General features: G+C 44.0%; 1 protein-coding gene across 1 annotated transcript in view; it reads left to right on the forward strand.

Annotated features, from left to right (window-relative positions):
* larp4b (La ribonucleoprotein 4B) overlaps positions 1 to 16,379 on the forward strand; it is a 142,180-nt gene that overhangs the window by 42,267 nt on the left and 83,534 nt on the right. The gene's annotated exons all lie outside the window — the stretch shown is intronic.

A 16,379-nucleotide genomic window follows, 5' to 3' on the forward strand; every position in this document is an offset into this window, starting at 1 on the left:
TAAGTTGCTAGATCTAGTAACTGTTGACCTGTAGCATTGTAGTATCATAGTACATGGAGTGCATCCACACAGCATAGGCCTTGGGAGGCAATCAAGCAAATACTACCTATTGACTGTCAGAGATGCAGCTGCCAGTGAGGCTAAGATAATTCCATCTCAATTTCAGCATTTAAAGATCCTGGTACAAGTAGACAATCTATTGCCCCTTCTATCAACCACAGGAATTTAATGCTGCTATACTAACTTGTGTACATACCACCATAAGCTGAAAATGTGTTGCTGGTTAAAGCACAGCAGGTCAGGCAGCATCGAAGGAACAGGAAATTCGACGTTCTGGCCCGAAACGTCGAATTTCCTGTTCCTTGGATGCTGCCTGACCTGCTGTGCTTTAACCAGCAACACATTTTTCAGCTCTGATCTCCAGCATCTGCAGACCTCACTTTTTACATACCACCATAAGGTAACTTCGAGGAAGCTCTGGTTGTGCTGTACTTAATTAATTCTCTGGAGGTGGGACAGTTTGTGACAGGCAGCTTCAGTCAAGCCAATCTAAGGAAGATGTTGCCCAAGTACCACCGAACATTTACCTGCCTCACCAGGGGCCCAAATAATTTAGGCCACTGCTTACATGACTATAAGATGCCTATCACTTCATCCCTGTCCTCATTTCAGGAACTCTGACCACAACGCTGTTTCTTCTCCAGCTTACAGGCAAAAGCAGAAGAGCGGCATGCGCACACGCACCATTGTTGGACATGTTCACCACCAACGTCACAGACTTTGTCATCCTCCAAATACCTGATTAAGTTGCTCTGGGTGTTCCCCAACAGGAAACCCTGGATGAAATGGGACATAAAGAACATGCTAAACACTAGGCATGAGGCCTTCAGATTGAGATCCACTCAAGTATAAGGAATCCAAGTATGACTTTCACAGCCATTAAGACATCCAAGGGACAATGCATGTCCAAACTAGAGACCCAGACAGACACTTGGACTATAGCAATGACAGAATGCCATCACTGGTTCTTAAAGCATGCAATATAGCAGACGATCCCTCCCAGATTGTCTCAACGCTTGCTTTGAGCAGGATTTCTTCTGAGGTGACACCTAGTCTGACAAGTCCTGACTAACCTATCCCAACAGTCACTGCGTCAGAGGTCGCACCAGTTTTTTCCTTCATGTGAATCCAAGGAAAGTGGGACCGGACTGAGTAATCAGGCTGTGCACTCTGCACGAGCAGATCAACTGGCAGAGGTCTTCTCTGACATCTTCCCTCTCCCTGCAGCAGGTCACTGCCTGCCTGTTTCAAGAAGGCCAACAACATTGCTGTGCTTAAGGTTCATACAGCATAACTGAGTGACTACTGCCCAGTGGCCCTAACCTTGGTCATGAAGTGCTTTGAAAGGCTGGTCCTGGCATTAATCAACTCCAGCCTCCCCACTACTATTGACCCACTCCAATTTGCCAGTCTGGCCAACAGATAAACGTCAGATGCCATATCACTTGCCCTTCACTCCTCCCTAGAACATCTTGACCCCAAGAACAACTATGTAACAATCCCACTCATTGACTCCATTTCAGCCTTCAACACTATTATCCCCTTGACTGACTTAAACTTTGATCTCTGACTAAGCCCCACTCTGCAACTGGATCTGCAGTTTCCTGACCCACAGGCCTCAATCAGTGAAGAATGGGACAAAATTTCATGCTTACTAACGCTCAATACTGGAGTCACCTGGGGTGTGTACTCCGTCCCCTTCTACACTCTGTATACCCATGACTGTTGCCAAATACCAGATTAATGCCATTTGCAAGTTCGCTGATGACACAACCGTAGTTGGTTGAATTTCCAATGGCAATGAAGCAAACTACAGATGGGAGGTAGATCACCTGGAAAAATGGTGCACTGAGAACAACCTTGCTTCAATGCTGGCAAAAACCAGACACTTGTTATGCCTGCCAAAAGTCAATAGTGGTGTTTGGCATGCAACCAGTTAACACTACTCACCCACTCAATGGTGTGGGGGCATGACCCAACACGAGCAGTTGTCAGTTCTGTCTCAGGGCGCACAGTATTGACAAGTCTGCAGTTCAGTAAGGATCTTTTTCATTACACAGTTAAACTGTCACTTTCAAAATTTGAAACATTCCCCAAACTACCTAGTCCTAACTGTTTTGGATCAAGCTTTGTCGACCTGTCTGCCACTGAGGGCTGGGAGACAGGTAAGTGAAATTCAGGATTTTGAGGACTCTGGTGAATTTGGCATCCAGTTCAAATAGTTCTAGTACCTCTGGTATACACTAAGTGGAATCCTCCAGTTTCTAAATCTAAATCAGCTTCGGACTTCACAGGCTTCTAGCGATTGAGTAATTGCCCATTGTAAGTGTCAACTTCTATCGCTATTCTCAGTGACCTGTCAATATGTAATTCCGATTTATGCTGCTTCCCCTTGTCTCAACCCATAGCTTCAGACCTTGATCCAGGTCAGAAAATCTAGCACAGGATCTAAACTGGCCAGCCCTGATTTCTCTGAAACTAAGGTGACCTTTAGTGTTGCCCTCAGATACAATATTTGTGGCACTTTTCACACATTTTTGAATGGCAGAAAGCAACTTTAATTATGTGTGCTTTCTTCTGGAGTTAAAATATTACCCTTAGCATCTTGTGAAAATTGATAGCTCCACAGCAGGGTGATCCTGTGGAACTGAGATTTGAGTACTGGAGATTGCACTGTAGAATGATTTCTGGTTTACGTTTTCAAAATCAAACCAGTGACTATTAGCATCTGGTGAGCATTGCAGTTTGGAAACACAGGGTTTGAGCTGTTGCATGACAACTGTTTGGGTGTTAATTATGTGTGTACTTGTGTAGTTTACGAGTTGAGGACATATATGTTGAAGGTGGAGGGCCTATCAGATGTACTTGTAACTTGTGCAAGGATGTACAAGGTTCTGAATGAGTCACCTGCCACTGCTTTGAAAAGAGGGATGATGCAGGTGTTCTTGGAGTGAAATAATTCAGATATGGGATACTTTAGGGAGAGGTATTAAAGACAAACAGGATGTCAGTTGGGCTACAGCTGTAGTTCTGCTTACCTTTACATAAAGGATGTGCAGATGGGCTCCGGAGAGTGGAGGAGATTTAAAGCTATGTTGTCTCAGCTTGAATTGTAGCTGAGGGAGACTGGTAGGTTAGAGGGGTTTCCTTTTTAGAACAGGAGGCTGAGAATTTTTTTTTAATTTGAGCTTTCCTGATTTTAGGTCTATCAACTTGCAGTGCAGATTTCAAATGATGAAAAGGGTAGTGGGGACATGAAAAGCATTTTGTTCAAAGGTTGTCGGATATCCTACTTTAATGCCTGATTTGATACCTGAAACAAACAGCTCAATTCAAAGGAGCTGGGGGTCTGTGCCCAAAATGTTACGGAGATAAGGCAGGAACAGGATACTGATTAAGGATCAGCCATGATCATATTGAATGGTGGTGCAGTTTTGAAGGGCAGAATGGCCTACTCCTGCACCTATTGTCTGAAATACTATAATCTGTAATCTGCCAGTGTTAATTGTGGCATCAGAATGAGCTAATTTTCAATAGCTGGTGCAGTCACGAGGCTGAATGGCTGCTTTTCTGTGCCATAACTCTTCAATGCTGCCTAATCTTTCATCTTAAGACCACAATCAGGGGAAGACTTTTCTCTTGTCTCAACCTGCTTTTTCTTTCTTGCTCCACATCCCCTTGCTTTCTCCCACCCCCACCGATTTAAATCTGTTTCTTTTACCAAATGCGCTACCTCATTTTATTGAAATTAAAATGCATCTGCGATTCTTCACCCCATTGACCCCATTGACCCAATTGGTCAAGATCTGTGTAATCTAATGTTTACTGTCGACCATACCATTAACTTTTGTCAGCTGCAAACATACAAACCATGCCTCCTATAATAGGAGAAAGTGAGGACTATAGATGCTGGAGATCAGAGGGTGTGGTACTGGAAAAGCACAACCGGTCAGGCAGCATCCAAGGAGCAGTAAAACCGACATTTCGGGTTCCTGATGAAGGGCCTTTGCCCAAAATGTCTATTTTACTACTCTGATACTGCCTGAACTGCTGTTGTTTTCCAGCACCACTCCAAACTCGACTCTGGTTTCCAGCATCTGCAGTCATTGTTTTTACCCATTCGAGATGCTGCCTGACCTGTGCTTTTCCAGCACCCCACACGTGACACGTGCCTCCTGTTTCTCAACTAAATTATCTTTGTAAAGGACCAAAGTGAACACTGCTGGCCCTAGGTCTCCAGTCCAAATGGTAACCCTCCACTTGTCTCGTACTGCCAAGTCAATTTCAGTATTGGTAAGCTCACCCTGAATCTGATCTAACCATTCTAATTAGCCTACCATATGGAATCTTACCAAAGTTTTGACTTCAGGAAAACCAAACAATATCTGAAGGTCTAACCTTATCTCTGGAGCAGGTTGGACCTGAACCCAGGATTTCTGTTTGAGGGAGGGACACCACCACCACCACACAGTAGGAACCCTATAAATTATTTGCAGCTGTACTACACGAAGACAAGCCCTTTTAATCCAACTTGTCCATGACGATCCGATGTTTGAACCTAATCTAGTCCCATTTGCCAGCGCTTGACCCATATCTGTCCCAAACCCTTTCTATTCCTATACCCATCCAGATGCCTTTTTAAATATTATTGTACCAGCCTCCACTCCTTCCTGTAGCTCATTCCATGCACTCGCCACTATGGAAAAAATTGTCCCTTAAGTCATCTCTTCACAACCCCTGCCCCCATTTATTTTTTCTTGTGGCTACATGTATTGTTTGGATCAGTCTTTTGGTTTGTAATGGCTTGAAATTTTATAGCATGAAGACTTGCAAATATAAGCTGTCAACTCTTTATCATACAATTTTGAGTTTTGGAATCCACCTGTTCAGATGTTACTTGGCTCAACTTGCACCTACAGAGTTAAGGTTGCCTGGCTCAGGCAAGAACACTACCACTGTGCCATGACAGGCTCTCAAGATACTGTCTACAATTTTTATTTAACCATCTTTCTAATTGACATCTTAACATATTACTCCGCTCTGGAGCAGGTGGGACTTGAACTGAGGCCTCCTGGTCAGGGCATGACTCTTGTGCCAGGAGAGCCTTTTTGATACTGTTTAAAGGTATGTTTCTTGCAGCAGCTGTGCCTGATCAGGAAGTACTTCAAATAGCACAATGACCAAATTGGATATTGAAACTGGGTTTTTTCCACTTAAGCATACATTGCAACAGATTACTGATATCAAAATCAAATGCAGTACTTCAAATCACAAGAATGGCCAACGAGTGAAAAGTTTTTTTTGTGATATTTTTCCAAACTCTGGAAAGAAACACTACCTTCTGAAATCACCTTTTTTTGAGAATTCAGCTGAACTAAAAGACTGACTTAGTTCTCCGATTTACAACAATGCAAAATGCTCACATCTGCGTTTTGAAAAATAGCCAGATGTATAGCATGGAAACAGACCCTTCGTTCCAAGCTGACCAGATATTCCAACCCAATCTAGTCCTGCCTGCCAGCATCCGGCCCATATCCCACCAAACCCTTATTCATATACACATCCAAATGTCTCTTAGATGTTGGAATTGTACCACCCTCCACCACTTCCTCTGGCAGATCATTCCATACCATACCACCCTTCCTGTGGAAAAAGTTGCCCCTTGGGTCTTATCTTCCCCTCTCACCATAAACCTATGCTATCCAGTTCTGGACTACCCCTCCCCAGGGAAAAGACTTTGCCTATTTACCCTATCCATGCCCCTCATAATTTTGTAAACCTCAAGGTCACCCCTCAGCCTCCGCTCCAGGGAAAACAGCCCCAACCTGTTCAGCTTCTCCCTACAGCCCAAAATCCTCAAACCCTGGCAACATCCTTGTAAATCTTTTGTGAACTCTTTCAAGTTTCACAATATCCTTTCCGATAGGAAGGAGACTAGAATTGCGCACAGTATTCCAACAGTGGCCTAACCAGTGTTGCGGCTGTACAGGACATGACCTCCCAACTCCTGTACTCAATCCTCTGACCAATAAAGGAAAGCATACCAAACGCCACCTTTACTATTCTATCTACCTGCGACTCCACTTTCAAGGAGCTATGAACCTGCAGTCCAAGGTCTCTTTGTTCAGCAACACTCCCTAGGACCTTAAAGTGGATAAGTCCTGCTAAGATTTGCTTTCTCAAAATGCAGCACCTCATTTATCTGAATTAAACTCCATCTGCTACTTCTCAGCCCATTGGCCCATCTGGTCAAGATCCTGTTGTAATCCGAGGTAACCCTCTTCGCTGTCCACTACACCTTCCAATTTTGGTGTCATCTGTGCAAACTTACTAACTGTACCTCTTAGGCTCGCATCCAAATCATTTATGCAAATGACAAAAAGTAGAGGACCTAGCACCAATCCGTGTGGCACTCCACTGGTCACAGGCCTCCAGTCTGAAAAACAAACCACCACCCTCTATCTTCTACCTTTTTTGAGCCAGTTCTGTATCCACATGGCTAGTTCTCCCTGTATTGAGAGATCTAACCTTGCTAATCAGTCTCCCATGGAGAACCTTGTCAAACACCTTACTGAAGTCCATATAGATAGCATCTACCACTCTGCCCTCATTTTGAAGGTGCAAACTGAATACTCAACATGCAAGGTGAAATCCTGCAGTCAGCATCTGAACACTTGAATATGGTAAGAGGTTCACAGAATGATTAAAGATATAGTTTGCTATCAGATAAACAGTACCAAGATAGTACAGTTAACTGCCTCTGAGAAGCAATCTCCTTTCAAACAATTTTGAGCTGCTGTAATCATATCTTAAAGTAAGCTAATTTCAATATCTGTGGATAATCCAAGTTCCTGGGGATAGTTTGTCAGATAATATGGCCTCCGTTATGTGGAAGTACATAACTATTGTAACATGAGCCATTTTGTCAACATTCAGCATGGGTAGGAAATGTTCTTGGCAAATAGGAATCCAGAGTAGGAAATGCATCTTTTTAAAGGACTGGCAAGATGCCTCTGGTATGCCACAGGAGTCAATATTAGGGCCTCAGCACTCCATTTTACAAATTGTTTGGATGAGATTGAAGGTATGGCTGTAATATTTCCTGATGAGACAAAGATGGGTAGGAAGTCAGTGTGAAGTTCACAGAGCCTGCAACAAAAGGGTGGGGGGCGGGAATTGATGTGGACAAAGATCTGGCAAATGCAGTACAATAAGGCAAAGTGTAACATGTCTCTTCCTGCCAAAAGAGACTAAAATTAATGAGCTAATACAAAGATTTAGGTGTCTTAGTGCATGAATCACAGTTGACAGTACAACCAATTAATTGGGAAAACTAATTGAATCCTATGTTTAGTGAGTGGAATTAAATGCTAAAGTATGTAGCAGTTTGAGGGTGTTAGTGAGATGGCATCTAGAATACTGTTGACTATACTAGTATTGCTTAGAGATGTTGATGTGTTAGCAGTTCAGAACAAGTGATCACCTTTTTATGGAACACAAGATATGGAGGGTCTGTATTGTCTGGAGTTAAGATGCAGGTGTCTTAATTTAAACACTTGAGATGACTTGATCAGATATTGGAAGGATGTTATCCTCTAAGGAGAATCTAGAGTTAGTCATGATTTTCAAGTGGGTAACGTTTCAACTGATGTAGGGGAACTTGCATCAGCCATTATCGGGAGCATGCTGAGTAGTTTCCTCTTGAGTGGGATTGAACTGCAACTGGATAGAACCAAGGTAAATGCATATGCAGAACATCTGGAAAATGAATATGATTAAACTGTTTGTCACTTTGGACCTTCTCTTAGTGTATTTTGATCATACAGAAGCTAAAAGGGAGATCTTGAAGTCTGTTTGCTGCAGTTATCAGATTCTACCATTTGAGGATTAACTATTTAATCCAAGAAGTGATGGGAACCAAAATGGTGGCAAACTTTGGTTTCATTGTGTTGCTTTTTTTTTTACGAGCTGTTAAATTACAAGTGCCTTATTCATCTGATAAAAGAACTATTGCAAAATTTGATACTTAACCAGTTAAACAAAATTTAGTTGCAATATAGGTGATGCATTTCTCTTGTTTTGAGTTTGTTAAATGCGATGCTGCTGCAGCTGATGTTGAATTGAATCAAATGTTTTGCCGATAAGTGATGTATGGAATTACTGAAGACTGCCTCCAGAACTAGATATGAAAAATGAACCATGTATGTTTGGCTGTTGTATATTCAGCTGCTACAGAAGTAAGCAGTGAAACTTAAATCTTCCTGCAGAAAACAATGCCAATATCTGCTTAAAACAAGTTGGTAGCCTGACGGACAGTAAGGCAAAGTTGTTAAATGGAACAACTGAAGAGATTTAAGATATTTAAAGGCAAATTTTATTTGCTCTGTACACAGCATTTGTAGTATTGAACACAGTCAAGAAATCCAGTCGCTCAACCCTTTGGTTTGCTTGAAAAGCTCTCCTATGATAGTCATTGGATGAATCGTGACATCGATCACTTCCTCCGCCTCCGAGCTTACTTTCACAATCAGGACTCCCACCCACCTTCCGAGGATCCCTTCAACCACCTCCAACACACTGCATCTACCTGGACACCCCATGCTGGCCTATTACCTGCCTGCAACCTCTTCTTCTTTTCCAACTGCTGTCGGGACATTAACCACCTCAACTGGTCTACCTCCCACCCCTACTCCAGCCCTCCAATCCTGACCTCCCCATCAAGCCAGCAGATAAAGGGGGCGTGAGTGGTAGTCTGGCGCACTGACTTCTACACTGTGTTGAAGCCAAACGCCAACTCAAGGACACCACCTCTTCTTCCTACTGCCCTCTCTACCATGACCCCCCCCCCCCCCCCCCCCCAAATCACCAAACCATCATCTCCTAGACCATACAGAATCTCATCACCTCAGGAGATCTCCCCACCCCCACTCCCACACAGCTTCCAATCTCATAGTCCGAGGGCCCCCACTGCCCGGTTCTACCTCCTTCTTCCCAAGATCCACGAGCCTGACCATCCTGGCCGACCCATTGTCTCAGTATGCTCCTGTCCCACAACTCATCTGTACCTACCTCGACACACACTCCTATCTCTTTTCCCCCCCCGGCCCGATCCAGGAACTCCCTACATATGTTCGAGACACCATCCATGACCTCCACCTCCAAGACTTCCGTTTCCCAGGCCCCGAGCGCCTTATCTTCATGTTTTTTTTTCCCTCTCCTGACGTCCCCAACAGTACCCTTCCACTGACATACTCATTTGTTTGGCCAAACTGGTCACCCTTAACAATTTCTCCTTCGAATTCTCCCACTTACTCCCAACCAAAGGGGTAGCCATGGGCCCTGGCTATGCCTGTCTCTTTGGCTACGTAGAACAGTTGATCTTCTGTAATTATACAAGCACCACTCCCCACATCTTCCTTCGCTACATTGACTGCATTGGTGCCACCTTGTGCTCCTGCGAGGAGGTGGAGCAACTCCTCAACTTCGCCAACACATTCCACCCTCCCTCCCCTTCCTGGACCTCTCCATCTCCATTAATGATGACCGACTTGACACTGACATTTGTTTACAAACCCACTGACTCTCGCAGCTACCTGGATTACACCTCATCCCACCCTACCTCTTGCAAAAATGCCATCCAGTATTCCCAATTCCTCTGCCTCTGCCGTATCTGCTCCCAGGAGGACCAGTTCCACCACAGAACACACCAGATGGCCTCCTTTAGAGACCGTAATTTCCCTGCCCATGTGGTTAAAGATGCCCTGCAACACATCTCGTCCACATCCCGCACCTCTGCTCTCAGACCACACCCCTCCAACCATAACACGGACAGAACGCCCCTGGTGCTTACCTTCCAACCTTCACATAAGCTAAATCATCCACCGTCATTTCCGTCACCTCCCAAAAGACCCCACCACCATGGATATTTTTTCCTCCCCACCCTTTCCACCTTCCGCAAAGACTGTTCCCTCTGACTACCTGGTTAGGTCTGCGCCCACCTTCCCCTGCCTCTGCAGGAATTGCAGAACGTGTGCCCACACCACCTGCCTCACCTCCATTCCAGGCCCTAAAGGAGCCTTCCACATCCATCAAAGTTTTACCTGCGCATCCACCAATAACATTTTATTGTATCCATTGCTCTCAATGCAGTCCCCTCTACGTTGGGGAGTCTGGATGCCTCCTAGCAGAGCGCTTTAGGGAACATCTCCGGGACACCTGTACCAATCAACCACACTGCCCTGTGGCCCAACATTTCAACTCCGCCCTCCCCCACTCTGCCGAGGACATGGAGGTCCTGGGCCTCCTTCACCGCCGCTCCCTCACCACCTGACGCCTGGAGGAAGAATGCCTCATCTTCTGCCTCGGAACACTTCAACCCCAGGGCATCAATGTGGATTTCAACAGTTTCCTCATTTCCCCTTCCCCCACTTCACCCTAGTTCCAAACTTCCAGCTCAGCACTGTCCCCATGACTTGTCCTACCTGCTTATCATTTCCATCTATCCACTCCGCTCTCCTCCCTGACCTATCACCTTCATCCCCTCCCCCACTCACCCATTGTACTCTCTCCTGCTTTCTCCCCACCCCCACCCTCCTCTAGCTTATCTCTTCATGCTTCAGGCTCTCTGCCTTTTATTCCTGATGAAAGGCTTTTGCCCGAAACATCAATTTTACTGCTCCTTGCTGCCTGAACTGCTGTGCTCTTCCAGCACCACTAATCCAGAATAGAAGAATCTGTCCATCTTTGAAGTTGAAATCCAGCAGGAGAAGTATTGTCAATGCTGAACCACAAGAAAAGTCATTTCTTTTATTTCTGCTTCAGGCAGTTGAATTGTGCACCCAACAGAAGCCTGAGATTGTGAGTAACTTTTGTAAATCCCATTCAAGTGAACAACTCTTCATATGAAGTAGTATCTGAAGCAGTGGTGTAAAAGTGTTTGTCTAATCTTAATGCAGAAGTACTAAAATATGTAGGTTGCAGTTTTGACATCAAAATTGGGTCAGTTTATAAAATGATGCAAGGCCGCTATGAACTATCAATTTGTGAAATATTTGAATATGTAGCTCAGTGTGTCTCAGCTGAACATGAATATTAATAGTCTTGTGGGACACCCAGTTACTGTTGGTATTGCTGGAGATATTGAACTACATTACAGCTAGTCCAAATAATTCTGCTGAATGTTATCTTCAAAAGCTTTTGGGGGTGCATCTGTACCACATTTTCATGCTGAAAAGCATTGATATCCTACAACTGATACCATTTTTGTTACGGGGTGAGAGCTTTGGCTGGATCAGTACACCAAAATGCTATTTGGGATGGAGTTCAAGGGTTTTCACCTGTGACACTGAAGGAATAGTGATGTACTTTCAAGTCTGGACAGAGTGGTTTGGAGGGGAATGTAGAGCAATGTATGAGGTGACTTACAGTGCATCTTTTAAACAGTAAACAGGGAGTGAATTGTTGTCACATCTGCAAACACTGCAGCAAACTGCTTTTGTCCTTGCAGTGTTGGAGTTGCACTCATCCAGTGAAGTATATAGTAGTCCATCACACTCCAGACTTTGCCTTGTAGATGGTGAACAGGCTTGGAGTTGAGCTGCGGTTACTCATGATTAGTATTCTTTGCCTCTGATCTACTGCAGCCACTGTATGTGATGAGTACTGCTCAGTTTTTGATGATCATAACCCTAGATGTTTGTGCCATTGAATATCAAGTGGTGATGAGTAGGTTCTCCTTGAGCTGGTCATTTGTGTAACCTGGATATCGCAATTTGTTTAGGCCAAACCTGATATTTCCCAGGTCCTGTGGCATCTGGACTTGGACTGCTTTGTTTATGGACTTGCAAATGGGGTTGAACGTGCAATCAATGCCTCAGTTTTCCCCTTGACAGAGGGGGTAGGTCATTGAAACAACTGGTAAAGGTTGGGGTCTCTGACACTACAATGAAGGAACTCCTGCAGACCTGTCTTGGAGCTGAGATGTTTGTAAATGTTGGCGGTCAACCATGTATTTGGTCAGGTATGATCCAACCATCCATCTCTCCCTAATTCCTATTGACATTTTAGTTGGGGCCCTGCATGTGGTAAGTGGTAATGTGAAAGTTTCCATGTTAGTTTTGACCTCCTGCTGTGAGATCCTTAGGATCTAAATCAGCATTCTCGAGGACTCTAGTCATCTCAAGGTCTCGACTCCTGACCATAAAGCACTGTACTGCTCCCTCTGGGTAGATGTCATTGGGTGATTTGTTTGGCATCAGCAGTGCATGGTGTGATTTTCATCAGATTGTCAGGCTGTTGTTGAACTGATCTGAAACAGCTTTGGCACTCCTTTTTATGTATAAGACTTTGTGAGGTCATCAGGGTTGAGGGTGATGTTTTGTCCCATGCTCAAAGGTCTCGCTTTCCTTTTTTTGCTTTCAAAAAAAGTAGTGTTTTGGACCTGAGGGATTTCCTCGGTCAGTTATAGAATCATAAGATTTTGTCAGAAGTAAGCATTCAGTCCATTTTGCTAATGTGGTGGATGGGCTGATCCTTAATTCTACACTTCTACTTCTTTCCTCCTCCTCCTCCTTCTCCTCCTTTTCCCCCCCCCGCCTGCACACACAGTATGTAGCTTCTCAATGAGATCACCACCTCTCGTTCTAAGCTCAAGTCTATTGTCGTCCTGTCCCCGTCCACCCCCAGTCGAAGCCAAGCACCTAGACACAGTAGTTTTTACCTCCATCTTTTGTTCCAGGCCCTGGAGGAAAAGCATGATCGCTGTGCGCGGACACGAGTTCTCAGTCTTCTCTCTCAATAGCACTTTCTTAATGAAAAGTCATTTTACAGGGAGGAGCATCCAGATAAGGCAACATACATATTAAGTCACTGTTACAATCAGTGAGTGACAATAGTTAAGATTAAGCCATCTGTTACACCATGGATGATCTTAACCTTAACTGGTTTTACATAACAAATACTTTACACCCTCTTAACTGACCTTCCATACTGAGTGCTTCCAATATTTATGGCTCAAAATGAGCTTTTCACCTTGTTAACCAATTGCCCTTGCCTCCAACACCCCATTGTTAACTGCACGTTCTTACCTGATCAGAGTCATGCTCAACTGAACCTTGTTTCTCTCTCTCTCCCTACCTGTTTATACTGTATCTACATTCTCAAGTAGAGCCCCAAACTCTGTAGCCTTTGCATAAAGAGGCTAAATCCTGAAGTCCTTGCCCCTCCAGCAGAAACTCTGGTTGTTTTGAGTCACTGTTGCACATCTCCAGTGAGGATGACATGGAGGTCTAACATGTGATGTAAACATTAAGCTGCATGTTGCTTCTGGGAAATGTGCAGGAAGAAAAGGAAATTATCAACTCAGTTATGATTTGGGTAGGTGTTTAATAACTCCAGGAACATTCAACTGTCTTCAAGTTGCAGAAGAGCAGTCTAATGAATTTCAAATGTTAACTTTAAGGGATGCAGATGAGTTGAAGATTTGAGGCTAAAAAGACTAAAAGGAGTTCCAGGCTCTTTGTTCAGCAATGTTCCCCAGAACCTTGCTATCAAATGTGCAGGTCTGTTCTGATTTGCCTTTCCAGGTTGGACTCCTTGGTCCATCTGATTGTGGTCGTCTTGTATTTCAGGGTGACTCCCTTTGCTGTCCACTATACCTCTAATTCTGGTGTCATCTACCAACTTGGTTATCATGGAGGCATGATTACTTGCATAAACCTTTTTACATGGCAAAAAGCAGTGGACCAAGCACTGATCCTTTGGCACACTACTGATCATAGGCTGCAGATCTGAAAAGCAACCCTCCACTCCCATCCTCCGTTTTCCAACTTTGAGCCCACTCTGTATCCAAATGGCTACTTTTCACTGTATCCCATGTGTTCTAACCTTGCTAACCAGTCTACCATGAGGAACATTGTCAAATGCCTTACTGAAGTCCATCGCATCCACCACTCTGCCCTCATCAATCCTGTGTTACTTTAAAAACAACTCCAGTTTTGTGCATGGGAAATGTCTCGCTAAAGTTGACTATCCCTAATCAATCATTGCCTTTGCAAATATGTATAAATCCTGTGCCTCATGATTTACTCCAACTTGCCCACTACTCCTAGTCTGTGCTTTCCTGGCTTTTCCATAGTGGATGTGAAAGTAGAGTCTTGTTTAGGATAGTGAAGGTGTTTATGCTTGTCTTGATTGGTCAGTGCATTGTATAGGAGTTGGGCAGTCTTGGTGTAACTATACAGGGCATTTGCTTTGCCATTTGTGAAATTCTGGTCACTTGCTATAACAAGGATGTTGTGAAACTACAAAGGGTTCAGAAAAGATTTAGAACCAAAGATAGAACATTACAGCACAGTACATGCTCTTCAGCGTTGATGTTGCACTGACCTATGGAACCAGTCTGAAGCCTATCCAATGACCATTTAAATGCTGTTTAAAGTTAGCAAGTCGACTTCTGTTGTAGGCAGTGTGTTCATGCCCCTATTGCTGAGTGAAGAAACTACCGCTGACGTCTGTCCTAAATCTATCACCCCTCAATTTGATAGCCATCGCCATCTAAGGAGAGAGGCCCTCACTATTCACCTTATCTAACCCTCTATCTGTTTCAATTAAGTTGCCTCTTGACCTTCTCTTATGAAAACAATCTCTAGTCCCTCAGTCTTTGCAAAGACCTTCCCCTCATACCAGGCAACATCCTGGCAAATCTCCTCTGAGCCCTTTCCCAAACTTCCACATCCTTTGTATAATGAAGTGACAAGAACTGTATGCAATATTCCAAATGCAGCCACACCAGAGTTTTTTTGCACAGCTGCAGCATGATCTCATGGTTCTGAAACTCAATCCCTCTCCTGATGAAAGCAAACACACTAAGCCTCCTTAGCAACCCTATCAATTTGGGTGGCAACTTTCCAGGATCTACATACCTGGACACCAAGATCTCACTGCTCATCTACACTACCAAGAAGCTTAACATTAGCTCAGTACTCTGGAAGGAGTAACAGGAATGCAAAGCGCATCACCATTTTTTGTTTTCCGCATTTAGCTCCATTTGTCCCCTCAGCCCAGCTGTAATGTATGTCTCTTAACATACAACTTACTTTGGGACTATCCACAACTGTACCAACCTTACTGTCATCTGCAAGTTTGCTCACCCATCTCTAGGTCATTTATACAAATGATTGACCAGTGGACCCGAAACAGATCCTTGGTTCCCCAAGAGTAACTGAACTCCAGGTTGAATATTTAATGCCTTGCTGTAATCCATATACACCACATCAATTGCTTCACATTGTAATTGCCTTCGTCTAGTATACCTTTTGCCCTGCAGTAATACCTACCCCTTTGCATCACCAAAGTACTGACCTAACTCCAAATATGACACCTGACTGTGCTTATCATTTACAAGGATGCTGCCAGGTTGCAGGTTTGAGCAATAGGAAGAGGCTGAATAGGCTGGGAATACTTCCCCTGGAGCATCAGAGGCTGAGGGATAACTTTTTAAAGGTTTCTCGAGTCATGAGGGACATGGATAGGGTAAATCAACAAGGTAGTTTCCTGACTCTAGTCCAGAGCTAGAGGGCACAGGTTTATGGCGAGAGGGGAAGGTATAAAAGGGACCTCTACCAACTTTTTCCACACACAAGGTGGTGCATGCATGGAATAAGCTGCCAAAGAATGTGGTGGAGGCTGGTACAATTGTAACATTTACAAGGCATCTGGATGGGTATAGGAATAGTTGAGGTATATGGCCAAATGCTGGCAAAATGGACTAGTATTAGGTTAGGATATCTGGTTGGTATGAATGAGTTGGACAAAGGCCAATTGGTGCTATATATGTCTGACCCTGTGGCCAACTGCCTTCTCTCACAGAACACTGATATTTGCCAACTTGCCCAGTTAACCTGTTAATAGTTCTGCAAACAGTCTTTCCACCTCCATGTAATTCACAAATTTGACTGTACATTTTTGCTTTTTTTCTCCCTAACTAACATATACTAAATAGTTGCAATCCCAGCACTGGTCCTAATGGGCCCTGATGGTTGTGGGTTGCCAACCTGTAAAATAGCCTCAACACCACTTGTTTCCTGCCCACTAGCCAATTCTCTATCCATGCCAACATATTACTTTCAATACCCCGGTCTGTTACTTTAGACCTGTGGTTTGTTATTTTTTTGGAGACCTGTTGTTGAATCTATTTTTCAAGTCTATATACAACACATCATCTGGTTCTCCTTTGAGACTTCTCAAAAGCTCTAGGCACTTATTTCATGAACCATGTTGTCTGTCTGTATACAAAATGCGTTCATTATCCTATCTACCTG

The sequence above is a fragment of the Hemiscyllium ocellatum genome, chromosome 5 (genome assembly GCF_020745735.1).
Source record: "Hemiscyllium ocellatum isolate sHemOce1 chromosome 5, sHemOce1.pat.X.cur, whole genome shotgun sequence".
Lineage (NCBI taxonomy): Eukaryota > Metazoa > Chordata > Chondrichthyes > Orectolobiformes > Hemiscylliidae > Hemiscyllium > Hemiscyllium ocellatum.